Here is a 6,000-nt window from a genome sequence, read left to right as displayed (position 1 = left end):
AAATGACCACACCTTTCAAACCACTGACGGTAAAAGGGCTAGTCCAACCTGTCAAAGATCAGAAGATCATAATGAACGATGGTGGTTTCGTCCCCATGAAACCACTCAAGTACCAGAGTTGTTCGTTCGATCTGGCCAAGGCACCTGAGATCTATGAAGAACTGGTGCGGGCAAGAGTAATTTTGCCCGACAATACAAAAAAGATGCCCAAACCAGAAGAACTCAGAGGGAAGAAGTATTGTAAGCTACACTATACCTTCAACCATTCCATAGTCAATTGCATCCAGTTTAGAGATTGGATACAAGACCTGATAGTGAAGGGAAAGTTGTTACTTGACAAGCCACAAGCCGGTATGATGGTGGATACAAACCTTTTCCCGGAGGCTCCTATCAGTATGATCAACCTCATTTAAAAAGAAGAGCCGGGGTCACCAGTTGGTACGGCAGAGGAAAGAAAAGATCTCGGGTTGTCCTAACACTCCTGCATGAATAAAAGTACCATGAGGGGGACCAAGGAATCAAGATCAGGCTCTAAGATTGTTGCTAACGAGTGAAGTAGAAGAAAGAAGAAAATAATCAAGGGGGAGAAGAGTTGCCCGAAGTCAATTCAAACAGTACCAAGAGCAGAGCAGAGGACAAAACACATGTTCATTCCAATAAGAAAAGGGTTACAAATCATCCTATTCTAAAAAATTAACATCTTCACTCAGGGTCACTATTCGAGAATGGTATGTCTGCATAATAGCAAATATCCGACTAGGTTCGGCCAAAACAGTATGGCTATTTACAAGTTGGGACCTAGTATGCTCTAACTCCGAGTTTGACTTCTCTACTCCCTCAATTTGGTTTTCGAGGGTATCCAGAAGAGTTGCTTGTTCAGCTTTAAGAGCAACCAGTTGTTCCTCCAGCTTTTGAATTTCAGAAGTAACAACTTTAACCCTTTCTTTTGTCCGCAAGCTTTCATCCATCAACCGATCAACTTGAGCGGAGACGCTTGACTCTTTCTCCATAAAGCATCTTGCCCGATTAGCTTGTCTATCAGCTCTCTGGTATTGCTCCCTAAGAGCCCTCAAATTCTCAAAGAAAGAGAGAAAGGAATCATGTTGAGGTTTTGATAGCCGACCAGTTTTGAAAGACTCAGTTGTGACCTTTTCTAAATCACAAAGAGCCTTGAGGCTGAATAAAGCAGTGAAGTCCTTCCTCGCCCATTCTTGGAAGACTCGTTGTTGCTCTGAGGAACTGGAGGTTGCTGAAATATGTCTTGAAGATCTCACCCTCGTCTCAAGCCGCCCAAGTGCTTCAAAAAGTTTGGGCAACTTAGCAGGGTTTGGGGATGGAAAAGGAGGAGGATCTCGCACTGCAGCTCCCTCTGATGGAGCAATGCCCACTGGGGGGGCAATCTCTGTCTGCTTGATCTTCTCAATTCCAGAGGGGGGAATCTCTGTACCTCCAGAAGATAAATGAGGACGGGAGCACTTTGACTTACGGACCAAACGGGGGGGGGGGGGAAGTATCTTTCAGAACTTGTTGCGAAAAGCCAAAAGGACCAGGTTAAGACATGAATACAGTTTGAGGCAAAAAAAGGCTTTGGAGGGAAGAAATGTACCTGACTTAGCCCTGGGGTTTCACCAGGAAGAGTATTAAATCCTCGTTGAGGGGAAGACTTTCCACCACCAGCAAGAGAGGAGGGAGGTTCAGCAATATCAACTATCGGGCACGCAGGCACCCGTGAGACTATTACCTTTGAGGTTACAGGAATCTCAGGGACTATGGGTTCATTATCTGATACCACTGATGGAAGGGGTGACTCATATACCGGAGAAGGCTGCAGAAAACGTGAGTAAGAGTTAATCAGGAATTCAATTCGGGAATAATGGCTCACCAAGTTACTGCCCTCATCCACGAAGTGCAACATAACTCCCGTAGATGGGTCAAACTGAGAGGAAGGAGTTGCATCCAGGGTAGGAGTAGAAATCACAAACTTCATAGGAGGGCCATGACTAGGTAAGGAGGCAGATGCCCCAGCCTAAAAACAGATAGAAGAAGAAGATTCAGGCATTAAGTCCAGAAACTATAGAGTTACTTAAGGGTTGAAAATGAAGAAAAGGGTACCTCTGAAGGGTTGACCTGAGGAGGAGAAAGGCTGGTTTCTCGGGCAAATGGTGGGGAGGCCTCGGGTGGAAAAAGCTTTTCATCTCTTGCTGCCTGATTCGAATAAACAGATTTTGAGTTCTGTGAAAACAAGAAGGGATGTGCAGATAAAAAATATAAATCATACCTCGAGTTCTTTAAGGACGGTACTTTGCAGTTCTTCAGCCTTTTTGAGCATGGCAACTCTTAATGGTTCCTTCTTAGAAGCAATGATTGGTCTTTTAGATGCTTGAGTTCCTATTTTTCAAAGAAAACAAGAAGCAACTAGATAAAGGAGAAAAGCAACAATTTGGTAAAGAAGAACAAAGACTTACTTAAAGATTGTTGCTTCTTTCTGCTTGCCTCGGGGATTGGAGCAGATGGGGCTGATGACTTAGGAGGAGCAACAGTTCTTACTCTCTTACTCTTTCTAGTAAGAGTTGGTCGTGTGGTTTTGGGTACAAGTACAAGATCAGTGTCTGACGCCTCGATCATAGCCGCTTTCTTTCGCTTAGGTGCTTTAACAATTGCCTCGGGTGTTTCTTCAGCTCTTGAATCTACAAAGGATTCCGAAACATCCACACGTTCCCCAGCTTCTTGTCTCTCAGCCTCTGCTGCAGCGCCATGGAGAACGGTAGCATCCGCTGAGTCATCATCGGACTCAATGGCTTCTGATTCCAGATCCACTAGGGCTGTGGGGTCAAGCAAAATTAAGGTTAGAAGGACTTCAGAAGGGAAACAGAATCAGGATAACAAGAGAAGTACTTATCAAAAGTGACCGATTCTTCTCTTGGATTATCTCCTTCCAATTTTCAAGCTCGCCCCAGCCGGGGTATGACTTAAGAGAAAGTTGACTGAAAAGACGGTCATGAGTCTCTTTCAAGTCTTCTCCGTACTTCTTGGTCCATCTGTCTTCCCACCAAGAAGAGAAGAGCGAGGTACATTCAAAGTTGAGGATGATAGACTTTCGGGCAGCCTGACTCATTACATCAAGACTGCGCCGGGCAGCTCGGAAGATCACCTCAGAGGGATTTGGTAGTCGAAATGAAGTGCCACAATGGATAGAATCGAAGAACGGGACAGGAATAGCCTGCCTGAATCCTAACTGCCTGCTACAAAAGTTAGGATGATACACCTCCAAACCTCGGTCATATCTATTACCCCGAACTCTCCAGGTCGGGTCTCTCGGTTGAATGCAGCTAATGAATTTCTCCCTACAAGAGGAGGAATCATCTTCACTAGGAGCATCTTGAAAGACTTGGTCAGCAAAACCAAGGGTATCTCCTCAAGATCGACGCACCCTATTCTAAATCTGATCGAGTCCTACAAACTCTGAAGAAGTAGAACCAGGCAAAGGTGGAGTGGTCTATAGGGGCAGCTTTAGCCAAGATTCGGGCAGGGGCTACACCCTCCGGGAACTCCAAATTGGCAGCCCGAAACTCTGGGAAGTACCATTGAAGCCAAGTTTGTATCATCCAGATAGGCCAATTCAAGTTGGTCTCAAATGGCTCGCCTTGAGTCATTTCGAAAAGGAGATGATAAAGATGAGAAAGGAGGAATGGGCCTGTAGCTACATCATTGAAATTATGAAGAACTTCTACTAAGGGGATCCATTCAACCCTCACCCCTTTAGACTTGTTGGGGAAGATATGTTTGTTAAGCCAGTATAAAAGGAAATACATGTGCTCTTGATCTTTATCAACCCGAGGAGAGCTTGCCCCAAAATTTTCCTTACGAAAGGAATGAAGCCTTTGAATGAGGTCCCATAACTCTTAAAAGTTGCAGAGTTATAGTTCAAAGAAAGGAAAGTAGTGGATGAATCTGAGCTTCCAACGGTAGAGGAAGGAACCCAGTCTTGAGTAACGTCCACTATCCTGCCCGATGGCCTTAACCCGAAGACCTGGGCCATGTCAAGAATGGTTGGCGACATGGGGCCCATACGGAAATCAAAAGTATTCGTGCCCGAATTCCAGAAAAAGGAAGGCAGAAGCAAGCAATTCGGGCTTGGGAGTAATGGAAAATTTCGAGAGCATGATTAATTCATAAATACCATTACTCATCCATTTCTGCTTAAAGATGGGCTCTAATTCGTCAATCCACTGAGCCCAAGCCGGATCGTTCATCAGAGGAAAGCCTCGACGATATGACGACCATTTGGATGAGAAGATGCCCGACCTAGCCAAAAAGGGATTTGGGGAAAACCAGTTATCCCTGGGCATGTTGCTTTCTACCACTGAAGGGACCGGAGAGATCCATGCGGGACCTAATGATTGTGCCCCATGCACCTCAAAGAAGAGCTCGGAGTGCAAGCCTGCCCGAGGGCGATGCAGTCCGTTGAGTAGACGACGCAGAGTGACGATTCATTCGCCAGATACGTAGGATGGTTAGGTTTGGCTAGATCCCGAAGCCATTTGATGAAGTTTAAGAGGGGGATGTCAAAAAAGAGTCTGAAGGATTTAAAGAAATAGCTGGGAGAATTAGGAAACGTTTAAGTTACAGGGGGATTTCTTGCCGTGAACATAGGGGGTTAGAGATTTCGAATGCAAGGAGTTCATAGGTTTTATAAGGAGCTTTTCAATCAATATTGGCGCCTGGAATTCCAGGCTAAATATCAATTGAAGGGGCCACTGTTTGGATCAAAACTTGAATTTTGGGCTCAAGAAAGGGGCTGGCCCAAAGGGATGCCTAAGGGAGAGTCGGCCTAAGCCCAGCCAAAGCCCAGAAAGCAGAAAAATGGGCTTTTCTAACTTGGTGCAGCTCATGAAGACCACTTGCTCACCTACCCAAAAGCCAAGTGGTATAAACTGACCAGCTATATAGCCCATAAAGTACTTTATAATGGCAGAACAAGTAATATAGCTGATGAGTCACTGCCTCTCAAGTTGCATTCGGGCAAGGCTGCTGCTACAAGAGGCCAATCTGAGTTGTCTATAAAAGAAGAAAGAGAAATCAGGATTAGGGACACTCAAACAAACAAACAAATGCAAGCACAAACTCTGCTCAAAGCTAGATTTGCCTTCAGAACGAAGCTGTAGTCAGCCCAAGCCTTCATCCCTCTCGGGACAAGCCTTCACTCAAACCCTTGTAATAGCTCTGCTACCCTGTTCAACCTTGCTGTAGTATCGATTTCTCTTTGTAAAACTCATTTCCTTATCTCTCCATAAAAGCTCTCAGACCCTTGATAAGCCACAAAGATAGGAACCTGTAAGACGACCAGGCTTGCCCGACAAGGTTAAACCTTGCCCGACCTTCTTTGTGTTTTTGTCTTTTCATTCATTAGCCTAGCAATATGTTGTATACTTCCAGTTGTATTCAAGTTATTTCGATTAAGATGACGATTAAAAGAATCTTTGAGTGCTTGGATCCGATTTGAATATATCTTCATTGTTCAAACCAGATCTAAGTTCTAAGCCCTCGGGCATATAAATTTGATCAGTTGAAAGTCCTTGGCCTCAAGGCATAAAAAAGAACCTTATGTGGACTTAACCCATCCACGATAGCCCTTGATAAACAATAAGTCCGAAGTTACTTGGGGCGCAAGTAATCGACCTATCCCTTAGTTTTATTTCTATTATATTATGATTATCATAGAACGCTTAAGCATGGAATGGATTCTGATAGGAAGCCTCAAGGCCTACACCTAAGGCCCCACAAAGGCATCTATTTGGATTCATTCCATTCCGCGGTCTGGAACGTTTGAGTATAAGAACGAATTCTGATGGGAAGCCTCAAGGCCTACACCTAAGGCCCCACAAAGGCACCTATTTGGGTTCGTTCTATCTCTCAGATTCGGGTAATCAGAAGTATAATAGTTGTAAGGCTCCTGCAATCAATCGATCGCATATTATATGTTCGAGCACTGGTTTAGTT

At 44.6% G+C, this 6,000-nt stretch overlaps 1 pseudogene; it reads right to left on the bottom strand.

The window, feature by feature from the left end:
* Window positions 1-680: 680 nt before the first annotated feature.
* On the bottom strand, window positions 681-2,329 carry LOC126590394 (uncharacterized; annotated as a pseudogene).
* Window positions 2,330-6,000: the final 3,671 nt, after the last annotated feature.

The sequence above is a fragment of the Malus sylvestris genome, chromosome 11, assembly GCF_916048215.2.
Source record: "Malus sylvestris chromosome 11, drMalSylv7.2, whole genome shotgun sequence".
Lineage (NCBI taxonomy): Eukaryota > Viridiplantae > Streptophyta > Magnoliopsida > Rosales > Rosaceae > Malus > Malus sylvestris.
This window is presented reverse-complemented; position numbering and strand designations above follow the sequence as displayed.